Genomic DNA, 19,854 nt, shown 5'->3' on the forward strand with positions numbered 1-19,854 from the left:
CAGCTGGACTTCATAAAGAGAAAGCAACATGTTTTCCAAAGATTTTAAACAAATGCTTTGTTTTTCTGAGGCTTTCTGTCCAGTAGCTGTCTCACAACCGTCCATCTTTGGAGCTGTGAGGAGCTCCTCCCTTTCCTGTCTGCACAGCATTGTAGTTTACAACTAAATATAGGCGAAATTAAGCATTTTTATCAACATGCATGCTGACTTTCGATGTATTTAGTTTTGTCACTTTTCCAGAACTCACTGCATACTCAAAATCTGCTTAAAAGAGCGTGTAGTAAGCAACTGGGACACAGTTAATGACTTTAGGACAACATTGAAACACACAGGCAAAATGTTTTACAAAGATTTAATACTTAATTAGCACTGATCGTGATTAATTCATTTGTTCCGCCTGTGAGCAACTTCTCAATGTTGTTCGACATTGCATTATGGAACAACTGTGCCCTCAACACCGGCGTTGAATTATTATGTGTCATTATTATTGGGACGGAGCTTAAAAAGTAAACCTTGCAAACCTGTTTCAAACCTCACCCCAAACATAAACACTTTCCCGTCAGCACCTTCAAAACATTCCCATTACTGTTGATGTGTAAAGTTAATGAAAAACATTCTGTCTCACAGGCATGCACACACAAACACACGTGCACACACCGGCAGACACACACACACACACACACACACACACACACACACACACACACACACACACACACACACACACACACACACACACACACACACACACACACACACACACACACACACACACACACACACACACAGACATTGATCTAGCATAGTTTTGAGTCATGTCTGTCTGCCAGTGACTGTCTGTCATTATCAGCTTTGATAATGTCTAATAGTGTCTTCAACAGAGAACCCTACCAGGATGAGTTTGTTTCTCCAGCTCTCTGCAGCTCATTGGCTGGGGCCTCTACTTCTAATCACCTTTCATTACAGCCTTCTGATCCCCAGCTTTCCTTTGTGCGCCGCACTTCGTCGTCTTTATTTTCCGCTCTAATTGCATGTGAGAGATGCCCCCTTTGATTCTGCCTGCATGCCAAAGTGCTATCAGGGAGAGAGTGTCGAAAAGTGTCATGCGTGTCTGTCTGCTTGGAGGATGAGGGAGCCGCATATTCACCTGCTGAGGACAAACCCGTTTTCTCCCCAAGATATGACGCATCTATCACCAGCTCAGAGGATATCAGCGCTGTCTGTCAACATAATAGCAAAGGGTAGGGGGTAACAGGATTGGAGAGGGGAGGGGTGAAAGGAAAAACATGGAGATAGGTGCTTTGAATTGCGCACTTGTAGCAAAGCACTCAGCTGTGTGTGTGTGTGTGTGTGTGTGTGTGTGTGTGTGTGTGTGTGTGTGTGTGTGTGTGTGTGTGTGTGTGTGTGTGTGTGTGTGTGTGCTTTATTTTCTGAGCAACGTGATGCACCAGCCTTGTCAAGTGTGGCTTGTTTTCTTTTTGTTTTTTTTAACCCATTCTCTTTTAATTCTTGTCCAAAATATTAATAAAAAACACTGACTTTTCTCCTCTACCTTTTTTTTTTTCTTTTTCAAATGCCATCATTTGTTGCTGTTCCGTGGAGGTTGTGTACCCACCATGTTAGGCTTGTTCACTGTCAGCGTTTAACCTTTTCAATATGATGTCTTGAGGACCTTTGGTGGCCACTGTACGGTTATAGAAAGGCTTACCGTCTGCAGGTTTTATATCTTCTGAAAGAACTCATTAAATGTCCCCCTCAGAGCAGGAAAATACACTGAACATGAGACACAATTAGACAATTCTGTGGCTCACCCTTTGAGGAAGTATCACTCTAACAAGGGTTTTATTTTGGTAACAAATTCACGGAGGGGCCCTTGAGTGGCCTGATATCTGTTCATTGTTAAGCTAGTGTTCCAGGATGTGGAGACCGGAGCAGGAGAGACACAGAAGACCTCACTCTGATGGAATCTAATCAAGAGTTGTCCTACCATATTACAACTGACTTAAGCTCTATCTTTCCTCCCGGTTAAGTCTCACTCACTCTGAATCAAAATAACCAGGGAGACAGAGACGAGGAGGGAAAGCGAGACAGGGAGAGGGAAGATTAGGAGATGGTGGGGGAAAAAACCACACTGAAATGGAAGACTACTTCCGGCTCCAATTTCGGCATATGCCAGGGCGAGCTGCAGAAAGATAAATGAGCTCTCCAGTACCAAGAGGAAACTGATTCTTTATCTGGCATGGCACTATTTACTGACATTAAGAATGATAATATCAATCAGCAAGCTGTCAGCAACCCAAGTGGCCTGTGAGGAGAACAAAGGTGCCACTGTCTCTCCTTTGATGCGTTTACAAGGAGATGTTGATGTACCTGCCATTCAGGTGCAAATAATGTCATCGCCACACACCCGGATCAGGACCTGCTGCTCCACCTTGGTGATGAGTAAAACTGCCCAGGGGCCTTTCCCAAAGCTAGCGTTCATAGCTGGGAAAAATAAACCTGACGGGTTAATGAGCTAGCAATCAACACAACAAGAGGAGCACCGGAGCACCAACAAGTCTGCACTCCTCGTTTCCCTGTGAAATATAGCTTTGGGTAACAGATTTTTTTTCTACCTTTAGTGGTGATGAGCGAGAGAAAACACATGGCAACAGCATCAGGGAAGCGTCTGTGTAATTACTTTTGGCCATCTTTCAAACCTTTCTCTCTCAGGAGAGAGATGTGTGACAACATATGACAAGAAAGCCAACAGGCTTTCCATACAGAATAATGGAATCCATCATCACTGAGGCAGACACACCTGTCTGGCTTTGAGAACAATGCCACACTGCCTATTTATTAGGTGCCAGAAAAGTTTATGTTTGTTCGGTGACAGTGACAGCAACTTGATCCTTTTCATTTTTGGAAGGGGGATCTCAAGCTTTGGGGAAAGGAGGGAGGAGGGGAAAGTCTGACTCACATATTTTCTTCTCTCGGTGGTGCACAGTGAGTTCTCTTTCTTCCTGATAGCTGTCTGCTAAGAAGTCAAAAGACAAATAACAAAGACTGTCATTCTCCAGGAGGCTTTCACTAATTCTTTTTTTCCCCTCGCCACAAAATGATAGATATTATATCCTTTTGACACTTCAAGTCCAGCGCCATCTCAATCTTTCTTGGATTTGCAAGATGCAGAATTGCGTAGCAAAGCAGGGACTGAGTTAATTATTCATAATGGTTTTATATCTGTACCCAGCATGAACATCACTGATTAATAATAGGAAAACAGACTTCATGACTGGCAGCCGCTGCCAGAACCATGTCACACAACATTACTATGAAATTTTGAGGTACATTACTATGAAATTCTACCACATAATGACACCTGCAATTTTCATTAACATCTAACTGAGAATAAATAATTACTTGTTTAAGCAAGCGCGTATGTTTACTAAACATTTGATGGTTGTTTTGAGACAAACATTAGTTCGATCAATTTTTTCAGTGTTTTTTCATCAGGCAATTTTCATACAACAGGTTTTTAAAAAAGGCAAGCTCTAATTCAAAGTATCAAAATATACTTCTAAGATCAAGACAATTAGATTGAGCCATACAGTTTGTTGTTTGGGCATGGCTGCTCAGTGGGCTATCACTTCAGTCTGACTGTCAGCCAGCCCTGTTGACAGAACAGGGCTGGCTGTCATCTTAACAGTTAATAATTAGGCTTCCTCCTGCCACAAAACAGAGTGCCACGGTGACAAAAGCCAATGGCAACTGAGGTGGCGGCTTGGCTGCCGCATTATAAATAGTCTGACCGGATGATTAATGAGAGGGGCCACTGAGCTAAAGCAGCAATCTCGCACACAGACAAAGGCTGCCTGCACAGCTGCCTGCACACAAAAAAAATTAAACAAAACACAACAAGACAAGCCCTGTCCCCGCATAGAAACAAGAATTGAGGCAGAGTGGCAGGGAAAGTGGAAACATGCCAAGTAAATAAATTATTGAATTTCGACCGACAGCGTATGAAGACTTTATTTAACCTCTAAGCGCTTTTGGGGGGATCCTCATTAACATTTTGACACACTCGGTTGAATGGCGGGGTCAGGCAGGTTCCAGGGGGAAGTTCAGGAGTGACAGGCAAATTCTTTTGTGATGATCGTGGAGTAGACATGGGAGAAAATGTGAGAAAAAAAAAAAGAACAGAGAGCCTTAGATAATTCAGGAATTTGAGAAGATTGAATTTTTGCCAACGTAAGCCACGTCGAAATCTAATTTGTTTAGAAGAGATCTTTAGTTGGCAAACAAAGGTTGGCTGAGGAGGATTCTGTGGCAGCACAGGGGCCGCTCTCAGATCCACACAGAAATCCTGGCAATGTGTATTATTCTTGGTAAAATCAGGCAAATTCAAAATAAATGCAAGTTCTAGGAAAAGTTTAGGTGTTGTCAACTCAAACTTAAAAGGCTGATAATGTCACATTCCATAGAGTAAAACCACCAAAACCAAATGATAAAATCTTGTCGGCTTGTTTCCTTTAAACATTTCGGCTCCGTTCGTTTTGAGCCGTATTTTTGTCCCTGTTCCCGTCACCTGCCTTCATGTCACTCCACAGTAATAAGGGTTGAGCACTTCTACTGTTAATGTTACCCTTTACCATTTTCAAATTACACTCATCAAAGCAGACATGCCAAATCAATCAAAGCGTGATAGCGAATGGATAACAACAATGACAACAGTGACAAATATCTGTTTTTCTCTGGAGGCAAAGTTCCACAAACAAACATGGATGCTCTATTCCTCCACCGGCCAACAATTATCTTGAATATTTGGATGTACGGTTGCTCCAAGCAGGTTTTCCATTTGATGGGCCTTATTCTTCCCCTCCACTTTGCTGTGCTCAGCTGGCAGGGCTCTCAGTCGTCACAACATCTCCTTTTAATGCCCCTGACAGGGGGTTATTTGCTCCCATATATGTTTTCTCTCCAATTACACCATGGCAGGCTGCAGGCTGCCAAGCCACGCTGCTGAGATGCTGATGGTCACCTCTTTGACTAGTCCTTCCTGCCTCCTGCACTATATTTTTCATCTTTTTAGATTCTATTAGAGAGGAGGACACTCTCATTTGTCTGTCCTTGGCCCAAAGTGTTGTTTAACACCTGACAAGCAGCAGCACCACAATGCCAACTACTATTTGGTGAGAAAGGTAATATTGGACTCCTATTCTCAATTTTTCCTTCAAGGTGTATGTCTGCTAAGAATACGGTATGAACATTTTAAAATAAGAGTATAGAAATATGCTGAAGAAAAAAGATTCTGCACATTCAACCCGTCTGTAACACTGACAAAGAGTGTTTCTAGTCCAAATAATTGTCCGGACAAACAAAGCAGCTGCAGTATCACGAGCAGGGGGATTTTAATTACCACACACTTTCTTTATTATGTCAAAGTGCTTCCACTTGAATATTTAATGCAAAGCACAACACTAATCACCACCAAAACACATTAATTAGAATAATTTGCTTGATTTTTGTGTCTGCTTACTGCAATCAGGGTGATCAAAGTCAAAGTAAAATGATACCAAGGGACTGATTCTCAAATATACACGATGCAAACCCTCTGAATCAATAGAGCAAAACAGACAGCATTTGTGAGTATAGCTTTAAGCTAAGTGGGATGCCAAATGCAAAGGCTGCCATTGATACCACAATGAAAAATGCATGATTTCAGAGAGAGAGTGCTCTTTTATCTACCAGGCAAGATCAATAGTGGGAAGGGGTTATGGAATCAAAGTTGTTTTGCTGATGCAGTAGTTAACTGACACTCTTAAAAACATCTGAACACAATTTGAGAGAACAAAGCGTGCTAAAAGACAATTGGAGGAGAGTAAGGTGAAGTTCTGGGGGTTGATAAACTTTCTTTTCACATTCAGGAAGGCGATATCAAACACTGAGTGTACAGGGCAACAGAAGTCAGATTCATTTACCACTGACAAGCTCTCTGCAGGATCACTGATATATTCCTTTGTTTCTTGGCTTGAACCGCAGTAACATAAAAATAAAAACCACAATAGTAACGACCACAAACTCTAAATCAACAAGACGCTGTACTTGTTTTTATCAGGAAGACATTCTTCTGTTACTTGTGAAACAATGACCCTCTAATCATCCATTAAATTAGACTACTGTAGAGCTGTCAAACAAATTCTCTCTTAAAAAATAATACCAAAAATGGACCAAATACAGTGTGACAATTGCAAGTCCTTCCTCTTGCCCTACTAAAAGTATCAATGGATTTTCATTTCCGCCAGGTGTAGGGTAGTTCATGGGTGTATCTGTGTGCAGCTAATCTCACATACGACATAATCTCACACACCGTTTGCTCTCATATTGGCGGTAATCTTTGAAAAACCTGCTTTATTGACTGTTCTGTTTTATACTGCCATTGACTGCTGATTCTTTGCTCGTCTCGAAGTTAACATTTTACATCACCGGTGTTCTGGAAGGTGCCACGTCGTCTCCCGTTTATTCCACTACTCTCATGCGTATTTGCTGCCCTGCACTCCCTGTTCTCCACCCACATGTCCACAAACACACCTGGTGGGGATCTGCATTCCACTGAGTGCGCTCGTCTAGTTTCAATACACAGAACATAAATCTGACAATGTTAATTCCGAAGCAATCCTGCCTGCGCTGGACTAAAATAATTCATACGGCCCACCCCCACACAACATCTGAACATTGATTTCAACATGACGCTGACAGAGCTAATTATTCTGTAACTCAAGCCTTGCCTCTGTCCTGACCTTTGCGTTGCAAGTGGACTGAGGAAGAGCCAGCAGCTTTCAGCAGAGGCTTGGGGCTGTCTGGCCTGAGTATGTGACAAGAGATGGACAGAGGAGAGAGAGACAGAGACAGAGACAGAGAGAGAGAGAGAGAGAGAGAGAGAGAGAGAGAGAGAGAGAGAGAGAGAGAGAGAGAGAGAGAGAGAGAGAGAGGTCACAGAATAGAGATATAAAGACACAAGAGAGCGAGACAGAGGAGAGCAAAGGAGACACAAGAGAGAGGGAAACATGAGACAGAGAGAGACAGAGAGAGACAGAGAGAGAGAGAGAGAGAGAGCGAGAGAGAGAGAGAGAGAGAGAGAGAGAGAGAGAGAGAGAGAGAGAGAGATGACAGTGAGAGACTGACTGACAGACAGAGGATTCGTCACAGGCAAAGAGTGAAGGCTCTGGCCACAGAGGGACCTGGTGAGAAAGCTAACAGATAGCAATCTGAGTTATCACTCTGTGGCACGGCTAACAGCTAGCAGCTACCCTGTCACCGCTGCCTAAACAAGCCCAGTGTTTTCATCTCCATATACACAACGCGGCACTCTGTCTTTTCTTCTGATGGAGATAAGATGTATAAATTATGAGCAGCTGACAAAGTCTACTCCAGCGCCCCCGGCGTCTCATCAATCACTAGCCTGTGTGTCAGCAGGTAACTGACGTGGCCCCCGGAGGCACAGCCCCCTCTTTAGGTGTGTGAGTGTTTCTGTGTGCAAAAAAGAATGTGTGTTTGCAACTGTGCAATTGGGCTTTTGTACATGTCTGAGTATTGTGTATGTGTGTGTGTGTGTGTGTGTGTGTGTGTGTGTGTGTGTGTGTGTGTGTGTGTGTGCATGTGCTATGTGAGAAGGTTGTGTGAACAGCTGATTCAGTCTTAACTCCACGCTGTAAGAGACAAAAAAGAAAAAGAAACGCACACAACCTGCACACACCAGTCAGACAAAAACAACTCCTGAGTGTGTGTGTATGTGAACTCAAGGTTTTACTGTTATACCTTGGGGTTATCTGATGTGCTGATGTATTCCAAAGAGAAACCTAAATGTTAAAAAGAAGGAGAAGCGTGAAGGACTGAAATAGGGAACAAAAAAACCGTGAAACCAGGAGCTGACTTGCTGGGTGGAGTCCTAGAGGCCTTAGACGTCCAGTGGCAGACCACCCGGTATGATTATTGGTATTAACAACTTTCCATGAACCACAGTTTCCCCCGTCTACAAACAAAACATGGTCTAGGCCTTTGGTTGTGAGGGAAGCCATGACAGATATACGGGCAAAAATACACTGAAGCTGCATTTTCAAGCTACAGAACTCCTATTTATTTTGCATTACAAATGGCAACACTTGAGCGTTTAACACATCATTGCTAAAGTAAGCAACATAATTACACTGTGTCAGCATAATTACAAGCTATGAGTTGTTGGTGTCTGATTTCACATCATTCCCATTTACAGGCCAATCACGGTCTTTTCTCCACTCACGTTTACCAGAATTAGAGCTTTATTTCATTGCAATAATTACAAGCTGCAGTGTCCAAACAGTGTGGATTACATGGCAATTACGCAGCGTTAATGAAAATGATAGCAAATAAAATAATATTTGAAATTTGGGGATTTTGTACCACTGATTTGCTTTTGCTGCAGCTTGTAAATTTTTTGCCTCTAGCATCCATATGATAATGAGCCTGTTTTAGTTCATACTGAATTTCCATTCAAGGACAGTTTATGTGTGGAGAAAATACTTAGAAATAACTGCATTCAATGAAACATTCATTCCTCTCGGACTGAAAAGGTACATAACCTCGAACCACACCACTGCAAAATTACACAATGTTTGTGTACACGGCCCAAAGCAGGTAGTGTTTGCTCGCGCACACAGTATCGATCCGCTGTCTTGAAGTGAAGTTCAAGAAGGAGAGCGAAGCAGAAAATTTTGACTCCCCATGGGGACGGGAGAAACAGCTCCTCATCTCAGCACCAAAGAGAAGGAGGGCTGTCATGTTCTGTGTGATGAGCTGAAAGACTAGAGGCGGCCTGGAGCAGCGGGGTATTCCTTCCCCCCATAAACAAACCTCCAAAAACAAACAGTTCCACCCCACCGAGAAGGAGATGGGACAGCGAGACAAGAGGGAGGGCCAGACAGGTGTCAGGGAAGAGTGACATCTGTGACAGAGGGCACTCCGAGAGAGGCTGGAGGAGATGAGAGGGGGAGCTGAAGACATGGGTGTCTTCATGAAGGGAAGATCAGACTTGTCGTCTCCCTCTTTCTGGCCTGCTGGTTTGGTTTGGATTCTAGGCTAGGACGTCATATTTTGATCACCCTGATATCTCATGAATTATGTACCATACGCCATTAACATTAGTTAGAACCATCACGGTATCAATGATACCATTGTTTCGAGGGGGGTCAAGTCCTGAGACACATTATCTTTGAAAACCCTTCTAGAGGGAAAGAAAGAAGATGTCTGGAATTCAGCTGACAAAAGCACTCAGTTGTCCTGAAATCTGATGAGTCTGACAGGATGTGAGCCCATCTGATCCACTGCTGTCTCAATATTCCCTTACAGGAGGGGGAGATAGGACGGACAGGCTGCTCCTCACCGCGCTTTTAGCACAGGTGTGATGAAAGTCAGAGCCGCCGCAGCTCGGCCCGCCTCTCGGATTACCCCGAACACGTCTGGTGACGGACGCTGCCAGTTGGCAGGCAAAACGCTGGGAAGTGATGCCCGTCGTACCCTACCCATCTGCCTGCTGCATGGAAACAGCATATCAGGTGATCCCGGGGGATCCGTATTATCATATCATATTAAATGTCTGGGCTATGGGTTACAGTTGTACGTCTTAACAAAATGAAAGATACATCGTAGAGAATGGCACAAAGTGGGCTGGTGATACAAGGTCAACGCTGTCAGTCTGACAGACAAATGGTGATAAAGAGAAATAGAGATCCACTGTCTGTCCGAATGGCTTTGTTTGCCACCCACTACCGAAGTACAGCACTTCCTGTACTCACTTAATCAGACGTGATGAAATGACAAACCTTTGTTCCGCGCTGCCTGGAGAAGTTATCCTTGAAACAAAATATGTGTTACTAATTGTGACTTACAGTACATCTCACAGGATATCTTATTACAGATCTCTGCAGCTCATTGGCTCTGACTGAATTTCTTAAGTATAGTACAGTGCATAGATGTCAGACCTATTCTGGGAAGTGGCATTAAGAAGTCTGTCAGCTCGCAACTGAACGCCAACTGCAAATGGAAAATGAATGAAACTGTCAGAGGTCAGAACGCCTTTGATAACCACTGAAAGATGCAAATAATTTGACACCAAACAAAAAAAGAAATGTGACCGCAATACTTTTTGTTTTACCATATAAAGGATTCAGATATTGTACTTTAATCAGGCGATTAAGCAGATGGAAGCTTGTAACTTCACTAAGCTCTCAAAGATGATAAATTCTTTGCAGATTGGTGACACTGAAGCATTGTGGCATTAAGGATCTTCACCCACTTCACTGCCCATCTGTGCCCTGCGCCAATCCTTCACAGCCCTCTCCAACACTCCCATGAATGACAGAGGAATGCTATTTGAGTGTCACTTGACCCCTCTGCTCCCGGAGTGACCTCTGCTGCACCCTGGGCAGCATTCACTCTTTCACATATTTCCACTGCTAACCAAGAATGTCTCCCTCTCCTCCTCTGTCTCAACGTAATTTCCTCTTTGCCTCTGTCCAGTTCTCCCATCGTCCTGTTTCCTGTCTCCTCCCTTTATTCTCTGTCTATTCAAAAAGAGAAAAACCTCTCCACCAGTAAAAAAAAACACACGGATGAGTGGCTATTCAGAGTGTGATTGTTGTGAAAAGGGGGCTGTTGTGTTTGTGAGATGGCAGAGATTGTGTGGATTTTGGACACATGCATATGAGAGGTGCATAGTCTAAGGGCACACTTCAAACTTATATACAAACAGACAGGCTAAGCTGTCTCTCAAGTCTTTCGAAAGCAACGTGAGAGGCAGCACAAAACAAAATGTGATGCGGAATTCACATCGAGCCTGTTATGCAAACTTTTGACTGCCTGAACATTTGGCCCAGATGCAATAAAGTCTTTATTTATTTGCCTTTGCACAAGTTCGGTGCTCTTTAAAAATCTACCGTGTTCACTATCAACCATCCCAGAACAATCCAACTCAAAACATAAGGTCTTCCTTAGGCTAAACGCGTGTGGTGCTGATATTATTGAAACAGTACGTTCCCTCTCTGTCACTCAAATGTGAGGCTCCTGACAGACTAAGCCCTTAATGCACCAGATTTGACTGGTTAATCCTGTGAAAAACCATCCTTTCTGTTCCTCAGGTGGAAAGGTCGCACAGCGAGACCTGTCTTCCTTCAACCTACAGTATTTCTCCTGTCTTAGCCTCCAACCTAAACATGCTCTAGCCCTCATCATTGGCCTCTCTCACCCCTCCTCAGCCGTCTACCCACCCGCATGCATAAGCTACAAAGCTGGAGGTGTCAAGACTACCTGTCTCAACAGCACCCCCCTTGCCTGACCTGCGGATAGCCCTCAGGGACATTAATTATAGAGTAGTCTGACTTGTTGAGAGGGAAGAGACAGACAGACAGACAGACAGACAGACAGACAGACAGAGACAGAGAGAGAGAGGGAGAGAGAGAGACACAGAGTGAAAGATAGAGGGAGCAGAAAAAGATAAATGCAGAGATGTTGTTACAGAAGCTGTCACCTCCTAATCATGTCATCCTGCTGTACAGAGGTGATGCTGAGGCTTTACTTGATCGGGTTTCCCATTCACCACCAGGGCTGGTGGTGTTGGAGGATGTGGAGGGCCAATGTAGAATGGTAACACTAAATTTCCCACAGGGTTCAAATTGTAAACTATCTATGGCCAAACCTGACGATGTCCCAAAACTCACCGGGATGCTAGTCGAGAGATTTTAATCTTGAGCTGCTCTGTCCTGCCTGCTGAGCTCAGACTGTCCCTGTCATCTAAAATTTGAAATATACATCAGCTCGTCCTTTCACATACCAGAGTCAGATCATTGAGTACGCGCAGTGGCTGTTTACACAAGGTGAGGATAAAACGTTGCATAGCTGCTGTTTCTGTTTGAGGACCACTTAAAAGGAACACACAACATAAGATTTTCTGGGTGTGCGATGCTGTGCTTGCAGGCAAAAAACATGGATCTATGATATAAAAATGACACTTCTGCATGTTTTAAAGATACCGTGTGGACAGCAGTGTCTCGTCCTCAAGCGCGGATAGACACTGAGCTGCCACCGCGTGATCAGAGCAATCTGTCCAAACAAATGGAGGCTTCTCTTGCGGATTACCGTGTTAGATTAGAGAGACTCTTGGTCATTTGATTCCCGACTGTCTCGACAGCTCCCATTTCTAATGGACCGAGTGGGATTTCACAAATCGCGAAACAGGGAGAGGTCAACGTGTTTGAAGGTTACCCCTGTCGGGGGAATCAAAATAAATAACGTTCAGGTGTGCTGTTCTCTGTCAGGTGAGTGTCTTAATGATGCCAAGTTAACACATACTAAATAACAGTGTCTTCCTACGCACTGACAGCCTCAGAAATAATTGACCAGCGTGCTCCAAACTGAGACGCAGTAGGCAGAGAATTCAATCCTGCAGCTGACAGAACCCATTGAGCATGTCACTAGATTTTGCATTATACACAAAGCAATGTCAGGTCAGGGATGCGGCCTCCTGCTAGTTATTTGCGATTGCATCTCTGAGGGTAAATTACCTGGCTCTCCATAATATGGTCTAGTTAACTAATTTCCTGACAGCACGCTGCCTCATAAGAAAAGTCTCAGATTTACTGCCTGTCAAAAACATGATGGACTGTTTTTTTTGCCTCTTTTCTTTCCTCCAAATGCTTGGCAGCCTCTCAACCAAGAGCTCATATTCAATATCCTCTCTCAGTGTGCCGAGGACATCTCTAATTCCAGACAAAGACGTTACGGCTGAAAATGAACAAAAAAGAAACATAACCTTATTATGTTTGAAGGCTACCAGCCGTGTGTCATTTCATCCACAAGTTCCCATGCAAAAAATTACTGCTGGGGGGGTTGTAAAGCGATGTAGCATGGTTCTAAGGCTCTTAGCAAGGAAACAGGGAAATCCATTATCCATTATCCTGTCGACCTCTGCACATTGACAAGAATACACATACAGTATATGGTGTCCTGTCATTTTGTTGTTATACATGTGTAAATCACTCACTTTCTGTCAGAAAAGAGGCTTTGACAACAAAACCTCACCTCACCAACGGGGTCACGGGGAAACCGAATCCCACCGCAGACAAAGCATAGTTTTACCTGCAAGAGCACGGCCTGCCACTGATAGCGACAAAGATGACAATAGCTCAGTGATGGTGTGAAGACTGCCTTCAAGCTATACCGTGCGGGGGGAACAATACAGCCGAGCAGAATTCCCCCACCGCACACGCACCACCACCACGGAGCTCCACAGCGTCTGTTTTAAAGTTCACAATGCAGCGCCAAGGTCTGCCTACCCTTTCTTTCCTCCCCGTCTCTTTTTATACGTGTTCCCATTCAGCTGGACGGTGTGGCCTATCATCGTCTCGACAATGACAGTAGGTGGAAACGCTAGCTTTCATTACACAAAGTATAAATAGTGTAATCTATCAGCCCTGCCAATCAGGATGATTGATTATGGGCTGTCAGGGAGGAGAGTGACACATTAGAAAAGTTTGGTTAACAATGCCTGTAGCTGGTGCGGGGCTGCTGCCACCCAGCCCAGTGATTAATGTGTTGTCAGCCTGTAATCCCACACCCACGCTTAATGAGGCAAGAATTTATCATCTCGGCAGAGTGGCAGATGTCAGGGGGAAAGGAATCCAAGTGGCTGGAAACAATATACTTTTTCTAGCCTGCGCTTGACATGTCTGACAAGCTCTAAAAACCACAAAGAAGGTCTGTGTAAGCACAAACTTCAGTGGAGGGACTTTCGGCTCTGGCTTCGTCCTCCGCTGCATGCTCATGAAAGTCACTGCTGAAAGAAGACTCTATCTCCTTTAACACTGTACCGAGGAACAGACACAACTGGTATAATGGATTAAAGCTCAAATGATCCGGCGAACTGAGGGACTTTGTGCATACTTGAGGAGAAATACATTTACAGAGCCACACAAATCAACTACAACTTTCCCTGTGGTCCCCACGGTGAATCATAAACAAAAGTGACACTTCGGTATAGACTGTATCTGCCTCATCTAGCATAGATTTTAAGCTCTAACGTTCATTAACTTTTTTTTTCAACAGCATATCAACATCTGCACGTCATAAACAACAACAACTTTACTTGAATTATCTGATAAAAATCTGAAGGCGAATTAAAGCGAGGCTGCCTCCAGAGGGTGCACATGACAATCAGCTTCAAAGTAAATGGTAAATGCGAGTGCTGAAATAGTGATTAATGTGTACTGTCAACATCAACTAAAAGAGACAGGCAAAGAAATAACTGATCTCTTTGAGAGATTTAAAGTTTTGGCACATTTCTGTGGAAACACCCGTTGGGGTAGGGGTTGAGAAAGAAAAACGGATTTTTTTTTTTGTGATTTTTTTTTTTTTACTCAGAGCGCGGAAAACCCTAAGCCAGCTGTCTCTCATTAGGCTAGCAGCATCTTCCTGTCACCAAAGAGACCAACAGGGAGGATTAGCTCTGATTGGACTGATAGGCCAACGCACTGGGACGCCGCACTATGTAATAGCTAAAAGCATCATTTGATAAGAAGCATAATTGAAGAGATGCCTTAGTGGCTATCACGTTGTTGCTTCAGTACATGTGCAGGGATTGTGGAGTTTTGCAACCCCATGGCATGCAATGAAAGGAGCATAATGACAGTGAGACCTGTGTGCAGAATTAGTTTTACGTGCGTCTAAAAAAAATTAAAAGTGCAGAATGATACTGGAAGGTGGAAGTGTGTTATTTCCCTGTACTTTTCTAAGTCTAAAAGGAACATTGAAAATAGCAGAATTATTATAAAACTTGGCCCTTCCCAAAGGCTTATAAAGGATATAGTTGGAGCAGTATGTGTAAAAAGCAAAGGCTTTGTAGCTTGCCAATCCCAGGCACTCAAAATTATTACACTAATAAAACCCTAACAAAGACTTACATTTTACAGATATAAAAAGAGAAAAGTTAGGTGAACGATGGCATGATTTGTCAAAGTTTAGGAAAACTTTATATCAAAATGGGAGAGGGAGACATCTCATTATTGCTGGCCAGCCTTGGCCTGTTTTCTGACAGGCCTCAAACTCCACTGCTAAACACAAGAGACGTCGAGACAACAAATGCTTCACCACAAAGGCGTTCCTTCTCTGTACTGGATGCCAGCAGAAGGAGAGGAAAATCAGTTAATGCGACGCGGCCACTTCGGTGTCTCATAAAAGCCCTTACAAAAACACATGTTTGTTTTTATGCTCTGCATTTTTGCCAAAAATGAATAATACATCTATCATTTTTGCTTGCGAGAGTGACGTGACACTCGGGTCACGCACCCCATGTCTCCAGGCTTTGAAAGAGGCAATAAATCAATCTTGGCACTATTACTTACAATTAATTGTGCTTTAAAGTTTTACAGTGTGTTTATGATATGCAGGGCCTGGATGATTTATGTGGACAGTGTGAGTCACTCCCTCTAATTGCTGTTGTTTTCCCGGCTTATGACCCCTGCGTGACCTCGCATATTAAGCTGCCAGAGCGCTCCGAACCGGGCCTGTCGCACCGGTCCAAACAATGCACAGGCTTATGCTTCAGCAATCCAAAAATGTAATAATAAATAAATAAAACGAAGTGAAACATTTACAGAAAAATACACACATGGAGGCAAACACCACTGACAGATACTGACAGACACACATACCTGAGAGAATGAACACGCAGCTCCCTGGAAATATCTGACACAAACACGCAGGGTATTTCATCTATCACACAAACTAAACATGTCCAAAGAATTATAAACAGCTGTTTTAACATTTTGAATATGTTTTCATTAAAAGACGGAGCACAGCGGTGCCACAATGATGCAATAAACAGATAACGAGACGTTATGTGAGAGAATGGACATGATCTGAAGGCAAGCAGATCACAATATGTCAGTGGGTTTATTTGTCATTTGTCATTTGTTTGTCATTTGAACATAAAGCAGACAGGCACTCAGTTTGGTTACATTTAGCCAACGACTCCTACTCGATCCGCAGCACTGTCCTTATACGACCTACTGTGTGTATAATGAATCGGGAATGTGTCATAAAAGAAAGGTGAAAAATCACGCTTCTGTACGTACAACGGCTGGTGCAAATACAGAATGTAGCAGAGAGCGAAGAGCGGTAATAAACTTGCTTCCACAGCAATCTGTTGGGTTACATTTCCTTCCCCTGTTGAAAACCATATTCTCTGAGTTTTCTCTGAGGACACATTTGTTCAGTAAAATGATTCAGCAAACCCACTGAAGGCACATTCACAAAGCGCTATATTGCATGCTGTTTGTTATGTTTGAGAGCTTCGGGGAACTCATAACTCTCAAGCACAGAGATGAACGTGGCACCGTAATTTACAGGGTACATTTGAGACTTGAAAAGGAAGCAAAACAACCAACCTATAGCAAAATGCCTCCTCTTTTTCCGGCGTTGCATTGCAAAAAAACAGCCACAATCATGCATCACATAATGCACAATCGCGAGTCTAAAACCATGCAGTCTATCTTCGATTTGGACTGCTCCCTTCTGCGCAAACTTAAAATGAACTGCTGTCTGCTGCAGAGTAAAACAGGTTAGTGTCTGGGGAAGAAAAAACAGAACTGAAAAGATCCACTTGAGGACTTTCCTGGCTCTGTCACTGTCAATTCCCCTGAAGAACCGTTACCCTGTGTGCAGAGGCTCATGGGACCCCGGAGCTGGCTCAAGCCACCCTGCAATGCAGTCTGCTTTACATTATACGCAGAAGGATGTGGGGAAGAAAAACTTGTGTTCATGCTAGAAAATCAAGTCAAATACTTCGTCCAGGCAAAATCTAAGTGACATCCGAGGAACATTTATACCCGCTGACGTAGCTACCAAGCTGTGCTTAGTGAGGGGGACCATGGAGTTACTTCATTCACTGTGAAACACTCTTAAACATGTGGCAAGGAGTAAATGTTATTCTACTAGTTAAATTTGCTATGCACTTTTTTTTTTTTTTTAAGCGGTGCTTGGGATCTGAAAACAGAATGTGCTGTCACAGTGTTTTGATAGACATGGCCAGTTTAACCCAAGGGTTCGACGGCATAATGTGGGCTCCGTGGCGGTGTGGAGGGAGGTTGAGGAACCGAGCCAAAAAGTACCACATGTATTTTCCGAAAGCAGCCCAACACAGTCCAAATGGCTCTGCGTGGTTTAACGCCATTTCATTCCATGACCTCTAAGTCCTCAAAGAGAATTATCACATTATAGCATTCCAACACACCCAATTTCCCAAAATACAGCTCAAGGCCTTTCCACTCTGACTCTGCTTAGTGTTGTGGTTTTGGGAAAACACTTCAATCGTCCCCGCTGTTTTTTTTTTCTTGTTTGTTTACTTCAGGTATTTATAGATATTTTCTCTCTCTTTCTCTTGTCTTTTTCATTTTGCATCTGTTTCTGTCCAACTGCTTGTCCTTTCCACTCAGAAATGCAATATAGCAAAAAAAAAACCAAAGGAGAAAATTACCCCCCTTTTGGGTTTGAAGCAAGCGGTGAAACATACAGACATGTCAGGGACAGCTCATCGTCACCCACTTACGGTGTCATGCCCACTAATGCATGAAGACACAAAATAACAATTAAAGAAGGGACAAAATTATCCACAGCATGTGAACATGGGTTTCTTATTTGAGTACAATTCTTTGTTTTCTTCTTCGTCACAATGCGTGTCCTTGCAGGGAAGGTTATACTCTGTGACCTGAAGCTGTACACTTTTCTAAAGGATACAAACTTTTTTGTTAATTCTGCACTCGCACATGTCGTCGCAGGCTTGCGTGTGTGCATGCGTCGGTCTCTTTTCCCGCAAACGACCGGGTATTGACTGTCTGGTTGTGATTTAGGCAACACGGAAAACATTTGAAATGTACGAAAAGTTATGGTGTTCGGATTGTGCTAAAGACCATAACTGTTTTATCAGAACCATGTGGCGTCGCTCAGCGCCATGCCATAATGGCATGATTGAAAAGGAGTTAAAACTGTGGTCGCAATCCACTCCGATATGACTCAAGAGGGGTCTCCAAAGTTCAGCGCTGTCTCATTCATAGCAAGTCCATTAACTATTCCAACACGCACATCATGCAATGGGAATGATCTGATAGAAAAGGCGCTCTTTCTTCAGATTTATGCTGTCATAAGTGGGCATGTATCACCGTAACCCTGCTGCAGTTGCTGCCGTTTCTATGGTTTCAATTTATCTACTGTAAACAGCAGGAAGGAGATTTGTCATATAAGGGAAAGAGGAAGAATTATTGTGTGTAGAGGAAAAAAAGTTTAAAAGATTGAGCCAGATTCGAGTAATTTAATAATAAAAAAAACCTTTTAGATCATGTCTGTGGTCCTATATTTTTTTTCCTCCAATTCTTGCACTAATTGAGACTCAAATGGCGGCACAAGCGACAGCGAGACAGCTAATTACCATCTTTTGTAATGAAGCAAATGGCAGACACTGTACCACGAGCTACTGTTATGAGCAACACCCTGCTGTACCTGACATAAAAGCAAACACAAATATCTAATTATGCCATCATCTCTCCTCGCTTTCCCGTTCTGTTGCAGACGTTTCATTAATTGGTGGCCTGCACTATTGGTCAGCTTACAATCACTCTGATGATGTGGACAATTAGAGCCGGGAGGTACTCATGGCTCATCAAGTCTGTGGTAGTTGACACATCACATCTCATCTAACTCAAAACAAATGTTGTGGAAATGCTGCTGCTGTGACATCCCAGGGCCCAGACATGGGATGTGTCCAGGCAAAAAACTCTCTTCACTGTGTGGACTCAAACACCGCTAATGATAAGGAACTGCGGATAGAGCAGCAGAAGTATGTTCAGGCGTACAAAATACTGTGTGCAGTGGGGGGTAGACGCCTTTTCATCAAAGCTGTAACCTTTTACTTTGCATAGAGAATAAATAATCATATACAGCAGGTTCAAAGACACAAAGACACAAAAACACACACATCATGTCAGCTAGAATCAGTGATTATCTCTCCTTTCATCTAAGGCTGTGGCGACAAAGGCAAACATTTCTTTTTCACTGACAAGCTATGTAAATAATATCTTATAAAGTGACTTTACCCTGCCAAAAAGCATTGTAGAGGTCCTTAGTTTCTTTTTATATAAAGTGGATGAACAGTGTTTTCATTCCACTTTTCTCCAGCTACCAAACATGCCAGACTGAGGTTAAATTATTTCAGTGTTTTGCTTTCTCGCTTGCCACTTGCATGAAGAATCAAGAACAAAGCATAGCATGAACTGACACTGAAAGAGTACACTATCTTAGCTGATTGTCTGAAACAATAAATATTTTGTTTTCCTCGTGCACTTTTAAACCCAACATCGACTCACATGCTTCTGATTTGTCATTGGATGCCTTTGCTCCTGCTACTCTGGATCCATTTTTACCTCCCAGGCTCACTGTCAGAGCCCCAGAGACCTTGAAACGACAAAGCTTAGCTGATCCAAACAGTAAATATTTCATGACCTTACAATTACATGAAATCAAATCTAGGCAAAAGCCGTTCATTTATATTGCATTATCAAAGGGGTAGAAGAAGGGAAAAAAAAGGGGGTGAAAAGGGTTGAAGTGGTTGTATCTATGCACCTCCCGAACTCTAATTAGTCTGTGTGGCCCAAAACAACAGAGGGAGGAATAAGTGCACGGGCTCGGGATAATTAAGTGATTGTGAGCGGCATGTACGTGAGCTGTCACTCCAATCGCCAGCCATGTCACACTTGGCAACACAACCGCGACCGGACAGCCGGCCGTCGTCTTTGATCT

At 43.3% G+C, this 19,854-nt stretch overlaps 1 protein-coding gene across 1 annotated transcript in view; it reads right to left on the reverse strand.

Annotated features, from left to right (window-relative positions):
* lrmda (leucine rich melanocyte differentiation associated) overlaps nt 1-19,854 on the reverse strand; it is a 199,624-nt gene that overhangs the window by 42,094 nt on the left and 137,676 nt on the right. The window lies entirely within an intron of this gene.

This window comes from Chaetodon trifascialis, chromosome 13 (assembly GCF_039877785.1).
Source record: "Chaetodon trifascialis isolate fChaTrf1 chromosome 13, fChaTrf1.hap1, whole genome shotgun sequence".
Classification (NCBI taxonomy): domain Eukaryota; kingdom Metazoa; phylum Chordata; class Actinopteri; order Chaetodontiformes; family Chaetodontidae; genus Chaetodon; species Chaetodon trifascialis.